This window comes from Acinonyx jubatus, chromosome B4, assembly GCF_027475565.1.
Source record: "Acinonyx jubatus isolate Ajub_Pintada_27869175 chromosome B4, VMU_Ajub_asm_v1.0, whole genome shotgun sequence".
Classification (NCBI taxonomy): domain Eukaryota; kingdom Metazoa; phylum Chordata; class Mammalia; order Carnivora; family Felidae; genus Acinonyx; species Acinonyx jubatus.
This window is the reverse complement of record NC_069387.1, coordinates 36,133,154-36,152,125: the sequence shown is the minus strand read 5'-3', so window position 1 is coordinate 36,152,125 and position 18,972 is coordinate 36,133,154. Positions and strand designations below refer to the sequence as shown.

General features: G+C 38.7%; 1 pseudogene; it reads right to left on the bottom strand.

Annotated features, from left to right (window-relative positions):
* Positions 1–6,017: 6,017 nt before the first annotated feature.
* On the bottom strand, positions 6,018–7,105 carry LOC106965467 (WD repeat-containing protein 31-like; annotated as a pseudogene).
* Positions 7,106–18,972: the final 11,867 nt, after the last annotated feature.

The window sequence follows — 18,972 nt, the reverse complement described above, 5'->3', positions numbered from 1 at the left end:
AAAAATTTTTTTTTAGTTTATCCACCTTGAGAGAGAGAGCACACATGGTAGGGACAGAGAGAAAGGGAGAGAGACCTCTAAGCAGGCTCTGTGTTGACACAGAGATCATGACCTGCGCCGAAAGCAAGCGTCAGATGCTTTACTGACTAAGCCACCCAGGTGCCTCTGTGTGATAAGAACTTTTAAGATATGTTCTCTTAGCAACTTTCAAGTATACAACATGGTATTAACTAGAATCAGCATGCTGTACATTACACCTCTGGAACTTATTCATCTTATAACTGGAAGTTTGTACCCTTTGAGCACCCTCAGCCATCCTTGTCCCTGTCCCCTCTACCACCAATCCACTCTGTTTCCATAAGTTTAGGGGTTTTTTTTTATTCCACGTATAAATCAGATGATACAGTATTTGTCTTTCTCTGACTTTTTTCACTTAGTATAATGACCTCAAGGTCCATTTGTGTTGTCACAAATGTTAGGATTTCCTTCTCTTTTTTGTGGCTGAATGATATTCCATTTTATTTGTACAGTTCATCCTTGAACAATATGGGGTTGAACTGCCTGGCTTCACTTATACTTGGACTTTTTTTTTTAAGACTTGAGAGTAAAAGCCACAAGGCATTTACTTACAACTGCTTACCTCAGTCCCCATGGGACCAAACCGAGGGTGACTGGCACAGAGGACAGGCTTGCTGTCCTCTGAGTATATGGGGAGGCCGCAGAGGCTGTCAGCAACCCCTGGTTTATTCCGTATCTTGACTGTTGTAAATAATGTTGCAATGAGCATAGAGGTGGGGAGGGGGAGTATGTCTTCTCAAGTTTGTGTTGTTGCTTTCTTTGGATATATACCCAGAAATGAAATTGCTGGATCATACGGTAATTCTATTTACTCTGAGTAAGAAGGAAAGCCATTGAAGTATTTTGAGTGGAAGAGTGACATTACCTATGTAAGTTTTAAAAGGATCTTACTAGCTTCTGTGTTCAAACTAATGGGAGCAAGGATGTCATAAAAGGAGATTAGTTAGAAGCCTATTTCAATAACCTGGATGAGAGGTGATAGTGACCTGAGCTGGAAATAGAAGTGTTGGACAGAAGTAGTTGGATTCTAGATAACTTCTGAAGGTGTAACTCAAAGATTTGCTGATGAATTGGGTATGGGCTGGGAGCAAGAGAGGAGTCAAGAATTTTTCTTTAACTTTATAAAAATTTCAGGGTGATTTTTGTTTTAATCATAAATATTACTCTTAGTTGTTGAGCGGGTTATTCAGCTATTAGAACCAAAGCAATTTAGTCAAACTTATTACATATGTGTTAGCACAATCCATGTCACTTGGTTTTCTACTGCTGAGCTCCTGAAATAATGTTTGCATTTACTGTTTATAAAGCCAAAGGGTTTTTTTTTTTTTAATTAACAAGCCCAAGGATTCACTAAGGAATATATTGTTTGCTCTACAAAATGTACTGAGTTATTAGCATTTGAGAAAAATGTCCAAATCAGTCTAGGCAAAGCTGTTAAACTAAATTTATTTATTTATTAAATTCGTTTTTCATATTGCTGCTATTAAGTTGGCCTCTTTTTCTTTTCCTTTTTAAAAAAATATTTATTTATTTTGGGGAAAGTGCAAGTGGGCAAGGGGCTGAGAGAAGGGAACAGAGGATCCCAGGTGGGCTCTGCACTGACAGGCTGACAGCAGTGAGCCCAATGTGGGGCTCGAACTCATGAACTGCAAGATCATGATCCGAGCCAAAGTCAGACGTTCAACCAACTGAGCCACCCAGCTGCCTCAAAGTTAAACTTTTATGGGGCAAAGACAGATTTTCACATCTTTTCCATTTTTTCTTACAAATGAATCCTGAAAGGATTAAATATAGCTGCTTTGAAAACTTAAATTTGAGCAAATTCTGAGTGAAAATTTCTGTTATATATATATGTATCATATATAATCAATCTCTTTTTTAAAGATATTTGCAGATTAGTGGTGTTTGGCTGGCTCAGTTGGTAGAGCATACAGCTCTTGATCTCATGGTAAGTTCAAGCCCTATGTTGGGCATAGAGCCTACTTTAAAAAGAAAGAAAAAAGCAAAAAAGTATTAGTGCATTATAGTACAATGGGAGCTACATAGGTTATTAAACTTTATATGTCCCAAGTTTTAAATATTTAATATTTTAGATAGACATCTACAGAAAATGTGTTAGACACACCTTTGCTTTCTTTACAGAAGATTGGTATACATAATTCAACATTTTCTTGCTGTCTCAGGGTCTGTATTATTAACACCTATTATTAGTGTATGTATTATTATATATTATGGTTATGTCATGCTCAAGGCCTCCTAATACACATGAATTAGTCTTTTTGCTTCCTGATTATTGTCCCTCTGGCAGAGACTGCTTGTTGCCTACCAAATCTATTATCTCCCTCTTTCTTATGAACAGAATTCCAAATTTTGGCAGCTCAAACTTTTTTTAAGAGTTAGATATATATTTTTTAATTTATTAATTTATTTTGAGAGAGAGAGAGAGAATAAGAGAGAGAGCAGGGGAGGGGCAGAGAGAGATAATCCCAAGCAGGCTCTGCACTGACAGCACAGAGCCCCATGTGGGGTGCTCTCACAAACCATGAGATCATGGCCTGAACCAAAGTTAAGAGTCAGATGCTTAACTGGCCGAGCCACCCAGGCACCCCCAGATAAAAGATTTTATTTCTCAACTTTCCTTATATGTAGATCTGAACAGGTGACTAACTTCCAACCAATAAGATTTAAGTAGGAGTGTTGTATGGAATTTCTGGAAATCTCCTTAATATGAAAAATGTATTCTGCTTTTCTTCTACCTACTTACTATTGGATTTATTAGTGTCTGTCTTGGACCCTGAGGGGATCTTGAGATTAGAAACCATGAACTAAAGATAGCAAAGTGGGAAAATTGGAGCTTGGGTCCCTTAGTGAGAACTGAGAAATGTCTTCTTCATATATCTTACCTACTCTTCCAGTGATGTAATCTTAATTTAGTCTTTATTTCCAGAATCACATTCTTTTTTGGTATTGTTTTATTATCTCATTTTGCTGATTAATGTAGGCTTTGGATTCTTACATAGCACAATGTAATATAGTCAAGAAGCTATCCATAGATTATATTTAAAAAAAAAGGCAAGATATTTATGGCCAAAAATAAAGGAACATTTCTTTTAACCAAAATTCTTCCTGAAATTCTTGTAGTTTGAAAGGTTGGCCTATTAGCAATTATGGTTGACAAAGATAATTAGCTGTTTGGTTAAAATGACAACTGGAGGGGTGCCTGGCTGGCTCAGACAGTAAAGCATGCAACACTTGATCTCAGGGTTATAAGTTTGAGCCCCATGTTGGGAGTAGAGATTACTTAAAAAAATAAAATCTTAAAAAAAATTCCAACAATTGGAAAGAACAGCAACAAAGTAGGAACTGTGAAACATTGATTTAGAAAGGCAGTTGGGAGTGGGCATTAGGAGGAAGTGGTTGCAAATGGTAATTGAGAATAACATTTGGGAGTAGGTGGTTCATGAGACAAGGTGCTATCTGAAGAAAGTGAACTGACAAATGAGTTATTTTGGGTAGGGTATCATAGCAATTTTAACATTATATTAAATACTTTTCTCATCAAAAACCAAAGCCAAGCATATCCCTTGCTGAGACTTTGGATGGCTGTATATAACTACTCTCTTCTATGAAAATATAATTGTAGGAAGTTACTCAAGCAGAGACATATAATCCATATGTATACATTCATATGTTACAGGGTACAGAAGCCATTGTGGGGAGGGACATGGTATTTTTTTTTTTAAAGGCATTGTCATGAAGGCAGAAAAACTACCTCTCCCTCTAGTGCGAGATTTGGTAACTAAGATAAAACTAATAAGTAGAATTTAGAATCCTGTACAACCCCTAATGGAGGAAATAGGAAGCAGTGTTTATTTTTTTTATTAAAAATTTTTTTTCTAATATTTATTTATTTTTTGAGAGACAGAGACAGAGCATGAGTGGGGGGAAGGGCCGAGAGAGAGGGAGTCACAGATTCAGAAGCAGGCTCCAGGCTCCCAGCTGTCAGCACAGAGCCTGATGCAGGGCTTGAACTCAAGAACCATGAGATCATGACCTGAGCCAAAGCAGGATGTTTAACCGACTGAGCCACCCAGGCGCCCCAGAAAGTAATGTTTAGAATCTATTACTAAGTTCACCTTTAAGTACAGTTAGATAGGTCAGAGCCACAAAGGTGAATAAACCTGACAAAACCTGTGGGTAAGATTTTAATTTTTTAAAAGTATCACTTTTATTTATATTCTATTTGTTTATTTAAATATACTAATGATAGTTATAAATAAATATGGAAGGGCGCCCAGCTGGCTCAGTCAGGAGTACATTTGACTCTTGATCACAGGGTTGTGTGTTCAAGCCTCACATTGGGTTTAGAGATTACTAAAAAAAAAAAACCAAATAAATAAATTTTAAAAAAAAGGGAAAAGAATCACATTTGCTAGTTTTTCCTATAAAATTTGTGGAAAAGTTCAAAAGTATAATGCCTAACAGGAACATCTTATAACTAGTATCTTCTACATAATTATATTAATTATTTTGGAAAGCAATTTGGTAACTTTTATTAAAAGCCAAAAAATATTTTTTCAATTATCTCATTTTGAGAATATATACAAAGGAATTAATTATAAAATATGGAAGGAATATACACAAAACTTTGTAAACACAAAGCTTGAAGTAACCCAAATGTCCAATATTATTTGCTCATTCATTTATTCATTAAGCAATTTTTTTCTAAGTGCCAACTATGTTCCAAGCACTAGGCATAAAACAGGGAATAAAAGAAAGTTCCTTCCCTCATAGAACTTATATTTCAGAGGAGGAGATAGAAAATACATAAACAAGCATAATACATACAGATACAGATATACATGTATATCTACATATACATGTATATATGTATATCTATATATACAGATATATATGTAGATATACATATATATCTGTATCTGTATGTACATATATACAGATACAGATAGTACATCTATATCTATATCTATATCTATATCTATATCTATATCTATATCTATATAGTATGTCAAATGGAGAAAAATGAAACAAGTGGGGGGGGCAGGGAGGACATGGAAAGATGGCTTTTCTTTTGTTTGTTTGTTTTTTGTTTTATTGCCCCAGCGTGTAGAGAGAGAGCTGTTCTGCATAGGGAATCAGGGAGGCTTCAGGGATGGTTACAGCTGAGACCTGAAGGAAGTAAGAAAACAACCCTTGAAGCCATCTGGCAGAAGATGTGCCCATGAGAAGGAGCAAGTCTTGAGGCAAGAGCCCATGCCATGCTTGGCATGGTTGAGAAACAGCAAGGAACTCAGTACAACTGGCACAGAATGAACTAGAAGGAGAATAGCAGATAAGGTCAAAGAGTCAGAGGGAACTAAACCGTGTAGGAATTAAAGGCCGTTGTAAGAATTTGGATTTTACTGTGAACAAGGTAGAAAGCCACTGGAGTGCTTTGAGCATGAAGGTGAAATAATGTGATCTAGCTTTTAAAAGGATGGGGGGAGGGGTGGGGAGTGCTCCTGGGTGGCTCAGTTGGTTAAGCATCTGACTCTTGATGTCAGCTCAGGTCTTGATCTTGGGGTCCAGAGTTCAAGCCCCAAGCCTACTTAAAAAAATAAATAGTTTCAGAATTACTATTCCATTGATGCCACTAACAATAAATCTAAGTAACTTTCAAATATTTTTGTAGTTATTAGACTATATATTATTTTTAATTTCTTTAAATGTTTATTTTTGAGAGAAAGCACAAGCAGGGGAGGGGCAGAGAGAGAGGGAAACACAAAATCTGAAGCAGGCTCCAGGTTCCATACTGTCAGCACAGAGCCCCATGGGGGGCTCAAACTCACAAGCTGTGAGATCATGACCTGAGCCAAAGTCAGATGCTTAACAGACTGAGCCACCCAGGTGCTCAACTATATATCATTAAGGGTATATAGTCAGCATGCTATGTTCAGAAGTAACTTGAATGAAATTTTTGTCGATATGGTTATATATCTGAGTAGGTGAATTCCTCTGCTAAAACTTGCATACAGTGAGAAGACGCGGTCAGCAACAGCCAAGGAAGTCAAAGGTCTTGATCCATCCAGGGATAAGGTGAACAGGCAGGCTCCAGTAAATCTTCACTTTGCAGTCATGTGATGAGGTAGCAGTTATAGACATCAAGGCCAATGGTCTTGGTAGAAACACACAGGATGCAACAGGAAATGCTCCTTATATTCATATTCTGTTTGCATCTGCCTTAGGTCCCACAATGTAGTTCCACAGCCTTGCCTTCCAAAGCCATTGCTGTAGGAGATATACTTGTGTTTGTACTCACTGAGCTTGCAGTAGGTCTGAATATGTTTCTTTGCAGGAAATATATGAGCTACCTGTAACCCTTGACCATCCCATAATCTAATGGTTTTATCTTCATAAGCCTGTATGGTTTTGGGGGGACCCAGAACAGGTCTGTGACCAGGTCCCTGGAGGTGGAAGCTTTCTTTGAACACTGTGCAGTCCCAACATCCCACCGAAGCAGGGTGTTGTCCTGAGAGCCAGTGCACAGGTGTGACGAGTCTAGACTCACAACCAATCCAGTGAGCACCATAGCGTGATGACAAGAGAACCACTGCCTTGGTTGTAGGGCACCATCCAAGCCCTACATCATGACCATCCTGTCATGGCTGTCAGGCTGAAGACCTGGCTTGGTTTGTTAATACAGGCTATCTTAATGATTCCTCCTTAATGTCCTTTGAACCACATTTCTAGTTTTCCAGTTATAGGCCACAACTGTCTTAGCTTTCCTGCAGAGACATACAGGTATGAATTCAGAGCAGCAACAGCAGAGACAGACAGTATCCATGTGGGCTGGGCTATACTCCCGACAAGTTTTAGTTTGAATTCTCTCTTCTACAATTCCATCGAGCCTGCTGTATTTATAAGCGCTGTGTTTGGGTTTGCTTTGCAGCTTCCCCATCACTGCATGGAACCCACACAAAGCCTTCTGAGGAGGAGCTTGCTTTGGATGGCGCCTGAGCAGCAGCATTCCTTGTGGCTGGAAGTTGTGTTCCTCCCAAACCAATAGCATTTTCTTGGGAGGCTGCCATTCAATGCTTTGTAATGTTTATCCTTTGGAAAATAGTTCAGGCAGCCACTTCCTAATCTCTGTAATTACAGCGGGCTGGCCAGGCTGGGAGTTGAGACCGGTTGGGGGCGGGGTGGAGGGGTCCACAGCCACCACACTCCACAGCCTCACAGGCCTCCGCCCCTAGCAACGAGGCGCGTCGCTAGGACACGAGGTGTTTTGCTAAGAGTTTTTATCATAAATGGGTACTAGATTTTATCAAATATTATTTTATTTGTGAATCTTTGATATAACTTTTTAATATCTTAATGTAGTAAATTAATTGATTTTCTAATATTAAATCACATTTGTACACCTGGGTAGGCCCAACCGAATTATAATACACTGTCTTTTAAATATATTGTTGCATTTGGTTTACTTAATATTTTTGCACCTTTAGTCATGAGTATTATTACTCTGTAACAACGTTCTTATACTGTCCTTGTCTGACTTTGGTATTAATGTTTTATTAACTTCAGTAAATGAGTTGGATTGGGGGCATTTTCTAACTCTATTTTTTATAAATTCTCCAGAAGAGTTGAAAATAAGTTTAAAATTATTTGTTCCTTAAATATTTTGTAGACCTGATTTGTAAAGCCTTCTGGACTTTTTTTTTTTTTAATGCAAGAGTTTTTAATATTTAATACCAAGAAAATTTCTTTGTTATAGAAACATTTGGGCCTACTATTTCTTCTTCGATCAGTTTTGGGAAGTTATAAACTATATTTTTCTAGATATCTCCACATGTTCACTAATTTCTTTGATCACCATACTCCTTTCAGAACTTTTTCTAGGATTTGTTCTCTTTTTAAAAAAATGTTTATTTATTTTGAGAGAGAGAGAGTGAGTGCATGTGCATGAATGGGGGAGGAGCAGGAGGAGAAGGGGGGGGGAAGAGGGAGAATCCCAAGCACACTCCACGCTGTTAGCACAGAACCTGACTTGAGGCTCTATCCCACCAACTGGAAGATCATGACCTGAGCTGAAATCAAGAGTTGAACCCCCAACAGACTGAGTCACCAGGTGCCCCTAGGATTATTTTTTTTCTGAAATATCATTTATATTTTCCTTTAATGAAGATCAATTAGTAATAAACCCTGTGCTGTTGTTTATTTGAAATGTCTCTGTTTTGTCCTTGGTCTTATAGCGTTACTGGGTACACAATTCCAAGATGTCTCTCCTCACTTGAAGATATTATTCTGTCTTCTGGCTTCCCTTTTGTGTTAACAAGTCTGCTGTCACTTTAATTACTGTGCCTTTGTAAGTAAGCTGATCTTTTATTTGTCTGATGTTATGAGTTGAATTGTATCACTCAAAAAGATATGCTAAAGCCTTAAGCCCCAGTACCTAAGAATGGGACCTTATTTTGAAATAAGGCAATTGTGGATAATTAGTTAAGATAAGTTTATATTGGAGAAGTCATTAATCCAATATGACTGGTGTCCTGTTAGGAGAGGAAAAGAGACACACACATATGAAGAGATATCATATGATAATGGGGACAGAGATTGAAGTGTTGCAATTACAAGCCAAGGACGGACAAGGTTTGCTACAGATCATCAGAAACTAGGAAGAGGCAAGGAAGGCTTTTCCCCACCAGTTCAGAGGAAGCATGACTGCTGACACCTGTATTTTGGACTTCTAGACTCCAGAACTATGAGACAATAAATTTCTCATATATTAAGCCACCCACTCTGTGTTACTGTGTTACAGCAGCCCTAGGAAAATAATGCAACTGATTTTACAATATGTTGTCCAAAAAAAAAAGTGTTGTCTTTTATGTTGTCAGTTTCAGTCAATATTCTAGGCTGGATTTCTTCTTACTTAGTATTTTTAGTGACCTCTAATGTGTGGATTTATGTCTTTTATACATATGGAAAGTCCTCACCCATTACATGCATATAAACTCACCTCCATTCTCTCAATTCTCTTTTGGGGACTTTAGGCAGATCTAAATTAGGAAACTGCCTTCATGTCCTTAGCCTGCCACATTTTCATTCCCTTGTGTTTTTGTGATGCTTTCTAGGTAGAGGTTTGTGGCAGAGAGTGATAATTGTCGCTCACTAGCCCTTTTCTCCTTATTTCAGTAATAGAACTTCTTAATTTTGATGGGTCCATGACCATCCACAATAAAGGCTATATTTCCAGTTTGTCCTTGAGCAAAGAATGACCGTGTAGTGAGCTTTTGCCATGGAAATAAGCAGAAGTGGTGTGCACAAGTTTTAGAAAAAAAATTTTTAAAGGTAAGGTCAAGAGGCGCCTGGGTGGCTCAGTCAGTCGGTTGAGCGTCTGACTTGACTCAGGTCATAATCTCCCAGTCTGTGAGTTTGAGCCCCCGCCCCCCCCCCTCCCCCCCCCCCCCCCCCCCCCCCGCCGTCGGGCTCTGTGCTGGTAGCTCAGAGCCTGGAGCCTGCTATGGATTGTGTGTTTCCCTCTCTCTCTGCCCCTACCCGACTCATGCTCGCTGTCTCTCTGTCAAAAATAAATAAACATTAAAAAAATAAATAAATAAAATAAAGGTAAGGTCATGTCTTTTTCCTTCTCTCTTGTCTTCCCCCATTCTACTCCATGAGAAGAGTATACTTTTCCCACAATTGTTTTGGATCTGGTCGTGCGATTTACTTTTGCTTTGGTTAATATAATGTGAGCAGGCGGGACATATGACACATCTGAGTGCAGCCTTCAGAGGTTTTTGTTTTTGTTTTAATATTTATTTATTTTTGAGAGAAAGAGACAGAGTACAAGCGGGGGAGGGGCAGAGAGGGAGACAGTATCTGAAGCAAGCTCCAGGCGCCCCTTCAAGGAATTTTTGTGGCTCAGCCTCTTGTGTTCTGCCTTCCATCATGAGGAAAATATAACGCAGGTGACTAGTGTTCCTTATGTCCCAATCCTTGAATGGGAGACATGTGAGACTGACTGAATTTGACTTGCACTTAGATCAGGGACACAGCAGCTGAACTGCCCCTCCCTCCAGCTGTCAATTTCCGACTAGGTGAGAAATAAATATTTGTTATTCATAAGGCATTGAGTATTTGAGGACAATTCTTTTGTTTTCTTGCAAGCCAGCAATTTATTGAAATTATGTTTTTTAATGATTTATTTCCCACTGTTCTGCTATTATGAATAATGCTGCTATTACACTCATATACAAATTTTCATGTTTTCTGTGGACGTTTTAAACTCTCAGGTATATACCTAGGAGTGGAATTGCTGGGTCTTATCATAACTCTATGTTTAACTTTTCAAGGAAGTGCCAGAATGTTTTACGAAGTGGCCTATGGCATTTTGTGTTCCCGCCAGGAGGGTATGAGGGTTCTGATTTCTCTGCATCCTAACACTTGTTAATATAAGTCTTAAAAAAAAAATTATTATAGCCATCCTAGTGGGTGTGAAGTGATATCTCATTATGATTTTAATTTGCATTGCCCTTATGACTCATGGTGTTGAGTGTCTTTTCATGTGATTTTTGGCTATTTATGTATCTTCTTTGGAGAAATATCTATTCATAATTTGGACCCATTTTTTAATGGGGTTGTATTTTTATTGTTGAATTTTAAGAGTTATTTATATATTCTGGCTATAATATCAGATATATGGTTTGCAAAATTTTTTCCCATTCTGTGTGTTGTCTTTTCACTTTTCTGACAGTGTCTGAGTCTATTAGGGCTGCCATATCAAAATCCCATAGACTGGATATGACCTCACTTAACCTTTATCATCTCTTAAAAGGCCCTGTCTCTGGGGGTGCCTGGGTGGCTCAGAAGGTTAAGTGTTGGACTCTTGATTTTGGCTCAGGTCATGATCTTGTGGTTCCCCGAGTTCGGGCCCCCACACTGCACCCTGCATTGGGCCCTGCATCTGGCTCTGTGGTATCAGCGTGGGGTCTACTGCAGATCCTCTGTCCCTCTCTCTCTTTGCCCCTCCCCCAAGCTCTCTCTCTCTCAAAAATTAACATTAAAAAAGAAAATAAATAAAAGGCCCTGTCTCCAAATACAGCCACGTTGTGGGGTAAGGTTTCCACATATAACTAATTAGGAGAACACAGTTCAGTCCAAACAATCTGCCTTCTGGGTATACCCTTCTCACATGCAAAATGCATTCACCCCCAATCCTAAATTCTTAACTCTTTCAGAACCAAATCTATGTCCAAAGCCTTATCTAAATATCATCTAAATCAGGTATGGATGAGATTTGAAATATGATTCATGCTGAGGCAAAATTCCTCTTCCAGCTGTGAGCCTGTGAGACAAATTATGTGCTTCCAAGACAGAAAGGTGAGATAGGCATGGATAGACATTCCCACTTTATTTTTTTAAATTTATTTAAAAAATTAAAGAAATTTTTTTTAATGTTTATTTACTTTGAGAGACAGAGACAGAGCACGAGTGGGGGAAGGGCAGAGAGAGAGGGAGACACAGAATCTGAAGCAGGCTCCAGGCTTTGTGCTGTCAGCACAGAACCCGATGCGGGGCACAAACCCACAAATTGTGAGATCGTGACCTGAGCCAAAGTCGGATGCTTCACAAAGCCTGGAGCCTGCTTCAGATTCTGTGTCTCCCTCTCTCTCTGCCCTTCCCCGGCTCATGCTCTGTCTCTGTCTCTCAAAGTAAATAAACATTAAACAAAATTTTTAAAATTTTTTAAATAAATTAAAATTTAATGTTTATTTATTTTTGAGAGACAGAATGCAGGTGGGGGGAGGGGCAGAGAGAGAGGGAGAGGCTCCAGGCTTCAAGCCCAATGCGGGGGCGGGGGGGGGCTCAAACCCATGAACCATGAGATTGTGACCTGAGCCAAAGTCAGGCGCTTAACCGACTGAGCAACCCAGGTGTCCCTAGACATCCCCATTTTAAAAGAAAGATATCAGAAAGAAGAAAGGGGGTGGGTCCAAAGGAAGTCCAAAACTTAGCAAGGCAAATTCCATTAGATTTTAAGGCTCAAAGTAGTCTTTTTTGGCTCAGTGTTTTGCCCTTTGGGCTTAAGGGGGTAGCAGCATTGTCCTCTTGGTCCTGGGCAGCAGTTTTGTTCCTGAGAGATTGGTTGGTAGCAGCCTGACCTACTGAAGCCGAGGATACAGCCTTGCCCCCCCAGACCTGTATCCTCTGAGTTCATGGTAGGAGTGATACAGCCCTGCTGATCTCTGAATAGCTTTTGGTGTTATTCCTCCCTTTTCTTGAGGATAATGGGGACTGGCAGCCAGAGCACTCTATTGTTTTATCCTGTAGAATCCCAGAAGTCTGACAAGATTCCTTTACTTTGTTGATTCTATCCTTTATTCCCAGCTGGCAGTGTTTCTTCTGGCATAATCTCACTTCTTTCCTGGATACTTCTGAGATGGCTAAATCCATGAATCACACTATGGGGAGAAAGAATTTTTTCTCTTATTTCAAGGTCCTTCTAGCTGGACTAAGAATCAAATTGATATGAGACAGATTAACAAGAGAAAATCAAATTTAATTGCGTACATACAGGGAATCCACACAGACAGGAAATTCCAAAGACATTCAGGCAACATGATGCTTATATGAGCTAAAAAAGAGGTATCTGAGGATATAAAGGGGAGAAAAGACTACTAGCAGGAAGCTGAAAGATCTTTGGAAAACCAAGGTTACTCTAATATGTAGATAAGTTTCTTAGGTAAAGAGAAATCTCTGTTAATAACTCTCTTCCTGGTACAAAGAGGCAGTTGAGGGGGAGGTAAAATGCTTTTTTTCTGAATCTGCTGGGTTTTGTTTTTAATTCAAAATAATGTTCATGCTAAAGTGGCCCATCTTAGGGCAGCCTGTCCTTGGACTCTACAGCACCTATGATCTCTTTATCAAATGATTTTTCTAGCCACACCCTTAGTGTGCTCTCCAGAATATACCTTTTCTTATTTCTAATATGGATAGTAATTGGGTTCTGCACCGAATTCCAACTTGTGGCAAGGAGGTGGGTTTCCCCACATCATCAAGAAGTAATTCTCCAGATACCAGCTGGATATCTTATATTTCCACTCAGTGGACAGTATCTACCCAGAGATAGTATCAGATCCCATAGGTTATGGACTCAGTCCTACAAGACTTCTGTCACCCCCCTCTCTTCCCTACACCTTCATATGTCAGATGCAAGCCTATGTTATGATCTGTGCTTCTGGCCAACTGGCTATAAATCAGAGGTTCCCATGCCCCTCTCTTTGAGATTGATTAACTTGCTAGAGTGGCTCACAGAACTCAGAGACACATTTTCCTAGTAGATTACTGGTTTATTATAAAAGGATATAATTCAGGAACAGCCAGATGGAAGAGAGGCATTAGGCACAGTAAAAACATGGTAAAAGGACACAGAACTTCCATGCTCTCTCCAGGTACATCACTTTACTCATACCCTCCTTGTGTTCACCATCCCAGAAGCTCTCCAATCTCATTCTTTCGGGTTTTTGATGGAGGCTTCATTATGTAGGCAAGATTGATTAAATCATTGGCCATTGGTAATCGATTCAAACTCCAGCACCTCTCTCTTCCCAAGAGCTGGGGATTGGTGGGGAGACTGAAAGTTCCAAACCTCTATTCCTGTTTGGTTCCCCTGGTAACCAGCTCTCATCCTTAGGTGCTTTCCAAAAGTCACTTCATTAACATAATCTCAGTTGTGGTGGAAAGGGACTTGTTATGAATAACAAGACACCTATTTCACCTTTATGTCTCTGAAGTGATTTCAGGAACTGAAGACAGGAGACCAAACATTATGACGAAAGATGTTCCCATTGCTTTTATTGTTCAGGAAATGCCAAGGGTTTTGGGAACTGAGAACCAGGAACAGTGGACAAAGACTGAACATATTTGAGAAATATTTTTTGGTCCTCTGAATGACCAAATATAAATCATAATATCACAGATAGACTAAGAATTTTCCAAATCTTCACTTTGGTTCCTTTTTGTTGAATAATACCTTCTATTTATCTCTCTCTTCCTGCATTTTACTATAACTAGTAAGAAGAAATGAGACTGCACCTTTAACACTTTGCTTAGAAATATTCGACTTTATTACTTTATTTTTTTAATTTGAGAGAGAGAGAGAGAAGGAGAGAGAGAGAGCTGGAAGAGGGGAGGAGACAGAATCTGAAGCAGGCCCCAGGCTCTGAGCTGTCAACACAGTGCTGGATACAGGGCTTGAACTTGCGAACTTTTGAGCAGTGAGATCATGACCTGAGCTGAAATCAGAGGCTTAACTGACTGAGCCACCCAGGCGCCCCATCAACTTTATTACTTTTAAATTATTTCCACAAAATACTAGAACACAATTTGGCCAATTTCTTTGCCATCTTATAAGGGTCAGTTTTCTTCCAGTTTTCAGTAACATGCTCCTCATTTCTGCCCCAGATCTCACCAGAATCACCTTTAACATCCATTTTTGTACCAACAGCCTCTCTTCAAGGCAATCTAGGCTTTTTCTTTTTTTTTTCTTTTTTTAACATTTATTTATTTTTGAGACAGAGAGAGACAGAGCATGAATGGGGGAGGGTCAGAGAGAGAGGGAGACACAGAATCTGAAACAGGCTCCAGGCTCTGAGCTGTCAGCCCAGAGCCCGACGTGGGGCTCGAGCTCACCGACCGCAAGATCATGACTGGAGCCGAAGTCGGACGCTCAACCGACTGAGCCACCCAGGCGCCCCTATCTAGGCTTTTTCTAACAAGCAGCTCAAAATTCTTCTAGCCTCTATTCATAATCCAATTCCAAAGCCACTTCCACATTTTTTTAGGTATCTGTTGCAGCAAAATCCCACTTCTCAGTATCAAAATCTGTACTAGTCTGGTAAAGATACCATAACAAAACATCAGGGACTGGGGGCTTAAACAACAAAAATTTATTTCTCACAGTTCTGGAGGCTGAATGTCTAACTAAGATCAAGATGTTAGCATGTTTGGTTGGCTTGCAGATGGCCATCTTCTGGTTGTGTCCTTGTGTGGCCTTTTCTCTGTGCATATGCTCCAAGTGTCTCTTCCTCTTCTTACAAGGACATCAGTCCTATGGGATTAGGGTTCCCACTCTTACGACCTTATTTAACTGTAATTACCTCTTTTAAGGCCTCTCTCCAAATAAATTGAGGGTTAAGGGAAAGGGTGAGGAACTTTGAAAGAACACAATTCAGTCCAAACCAGTATACTTGAAGCACAAAAGATTTTTTTGTGTGTGGTAAAATAGAATACAACATAATAGTTACTATTTGAACCATTTTTGACTATACAGTTGTGTGGCATTAAATATATCCACATTGATCTGCAATCATCATGACTATCATTTCCAGGACTTCATTTTTCCTCAAACTGAAGTTTGGGAAGTACTCTAATTCCTAAACACTAACGTTATATTCTCCTTGCTCCAAACCCCTGTCAACCACCCTTTTACTTTCTGACTCTATGACTTCAAATACTCCAGGTTTATCGTATGGATGGAATCATATAATATACAGTCCTTTTGTGATTGGGTCATTTCACTTGGTATAATGTCTCCAAGGTTCATCCATATTGTAATGTGTCAGAATTTCATTCCTTTTTAAGGCTGAATAATACAAAAGTTTTTCATTTTGGTGAAGTCCAATTTTCGTATTTTTTTTCTTTTGTCACCTATAGGTTTGGTTTCACAGCTAAGAAACAATTGCCTAACCCAAGGTCACACAAACTTATACCTATGTTTTCTTTAAGAGTATTACAGTTTTTGCATGTATATTTAGGTCTGTGGTCCATTTTAAATTAATTTTGGTATATGTGAGGTAGGGGTCCAGCCAGTTTCATTCTTTTGCATGTGGATATACAATTGTTATAGCACCTTTTGTTGAAAAGATTATTTTTTCCCATCAAATTATCTTGAAGTTCTTGTTGAAAATCAATTGTCCATAAATGTATGGGTTATTTCTTAACATTCAATTCTATTTCACTGATATATATGTCTATCACTATTCTAGTACTATACTATCTAGATTACTGTAGTTTTGTAGTCAGTTTTGAAATCTTGAAGAATGACTAATTTTTTTATTAAAAAAATTTTTAATGTTTATTTTTGAAAGAGAGAGAGAGAGAGAGAGAGAGAGAGAGAGAGAGACAAAGAGAGAGGGGGAGACACAGGATCCAAAGCAGGCTCCAGGCTGTCAGCACAGAGCCTGATGTGGGGCTCAAACCCATGAACTGCAAGATTGCAACTTGAGCTGAAGTCAGATGCTTAACTGACTGAGCCACCCAGGCACCCCTGTTCTAATTATTATTTTTTAATTGTTTTGGCTATCCTGAACCCTTTACATTTCCATGTGAATTTTAGGATCAGCTTGTCAATTTTGGGGGAAAAAAGGCAGCTGAGATTTTGATAGAATTCTATAGAATCTGCAGAAAAATAGGGGAATATTGCCAGTTAAATACTATTAAATCTTCTGCCACCATTTCTTGATGAACTATCTAGATTGATGATTTAGCTTACTTATAAATCCTGTATCGTGTGTCTGCCTACCCTCTCAATATAGACTAACAATTCCTCGCTCCTCCATTGGTTACTTTTCCTACTTCTGACAATACGTTTTAACAACCAGAAAAGTTTTGTCAATAATAAACATAATCTCTTGAATGCTTTTATCTTCTACCTTTCCTTCCTATGTTCCACATCTTAAAGTTAAAATACCGTAAAAGGGTATTTTTACCTTTATATTGTCAACAACAGTATACTTTATAAACTATGCTTTAACTATGTCAAGTTATTTATAATTTATTAGTATGTTGGGTCTAAAAGTTGAACACCAGAAAACAGCATTTTCTAAGCTTTCTATCACGGTCATTCAGTTGAATTCTCTTTTCTTCAGATTTCTCTCCCAGTAGCCTAAGCTTTTGGGACTTCCCTGAATTAGATCTTCCCTGTCCTCCTGAATTAGATCTAGTGACCCCTAAATGTATTGTCAAATACGCTGTTTTCTACCTCATTTTGCCTGAGCACATCTTCAAGAAACTCTTTTTTAAAAAAGGTTATGTGGGAGTATAGGGGTGCCTGGGTGGCTCAGTTGGTTAAGTGTCTGGCTCTGTTATCTAATGGTTCATGGGTTTGAGCCCCATGTCAGGTTCTGTGCTGGCAGCATGGAGCCTGCTTGGGATTCTCTCTCTCCCTCTCTCTGCCTCGCCCCTGCTTGTGCTCTTTTTCTTTCTCAAAATAAATAAATAAATAAATAAATAAATAAATAAATAAACATTAAAAAAAAGGGGGGTATGTGGGAGTTTAACTTTAGGAGTCCCTGCTTATCTGAAAGTGTTTTCATTCTGCTCTTTTACTTAATGATGATTCAGGTAGGAATGGGACTTTTTTGAAAATTAAATTTTTTTCTTAGGTTTTGAGGTCAAGAAATATTTCCCTCAGAAACTTGAAAGTCCAGGGGCGCCTGGGTGGCTCAGTCGGTTAAGCGTCTGATTTCAAGTCAGGTCATGATCTCACAGTCTGTGAGTTTGAGCCCCATGTCGGGTTCTGTGCTGACAGCTCAGAGCCTGGAGCCTGTTTCAGATTCTGTGTCTCCCTCTCTCTCTGACCCTCCCCCGTTCATGTTCTGTCTCTCTCTGTCTCAAAAATAAACGTTAAAAAAAAAAAAAGCAACTTGAAAGTCTGTTTTCTTTCATTTAGTGTTGATGATAAGAATTCTAATGTAAGCTTGATTCTTGTTCTTTTATGGGTCACTTATTTTTTTCTCTTTGGAAATTTAGGATCTGGATCTTCTCTTTGTCTTTGCATTTGTAATATTTACAAGGTTGTTTTTTATTTGTTTTTGCTCTGTACTAGTAGACACATTAAGCTCTGGCAGATTTTCTTCCAGGATTTTTGAGTAATTTTCCATCTTCTATTTACTTTGTTTTCCTCTTTTTTTATATTAGTCCTTTTGTATTCTTACTCTTATATTTTCTCTTGCAATTTCCATCTCTTTGCATATTTTTTCTATTTAAAAAAATTTCATTGGCTTAATCTTTTAACACTTCAAGTGAATTTATAATTTTGGCAATTTCTAATTTTAAGACTTACTTTTTATTCTTGGGTTGTTACTTCATCTGGGTATACTGGTATACTATTCTTGTTTCCTAGGTGTAATAAGTCTAGGAGCATCCCAGTTATTATTTTTAAAGTTCTCTGAAGTTTCTCTATTTCTTCTATGGCCATTCTCTGTTTATCTTTCTCCCCTTCTCCCGCCCCCTAAATTGGAGACTTCTTTTGAGTATCTAATTATCTAATCCTTGGTTGTCTGTTCATGTTTAAGATGAGGTAATTGGAATGCTGATTAGGAATCTTGTGAACTTGGGAAGGTCTTGCCAACTTGCACAACTTCACTCAAGGGTGAGTGGGCAGAAAACTAGCTATTGTGCCAGAATGAAGACTGCTGTAGTCATTAAATGTTCAAATAGCTGCCCAACTCCTCCCCAGAGATTATGAGAACTCTTGATTTTTAGCCTGGGATAAATGCCTGGTTACGGTATCTGAGATAAGGGAGGGCTCTTCTGTTCTATGCAGAGATCTTTATTTAATCTCCCTGTTGGCTACAGCACCATCTGAACCTATTCTACATTATGGTTTCTTTCATTTTGTTTAGTCAGACTGCACTCACTTGGTATGTAAAATTAAAAAATTTTGGTGGTCTCATTCTCATTTTCTATTATGTATGAGTTTCTATCATTTTTAAATTCCTTTATTAGCATTTTAATGGGGTCTCAGGAAGAAGAGGTAATGAATGCATGTGCTTAGTTAGCTAGCTTATATATATTTTTAAGTACAGTTGACAAGCAATGTTACATTAGTTT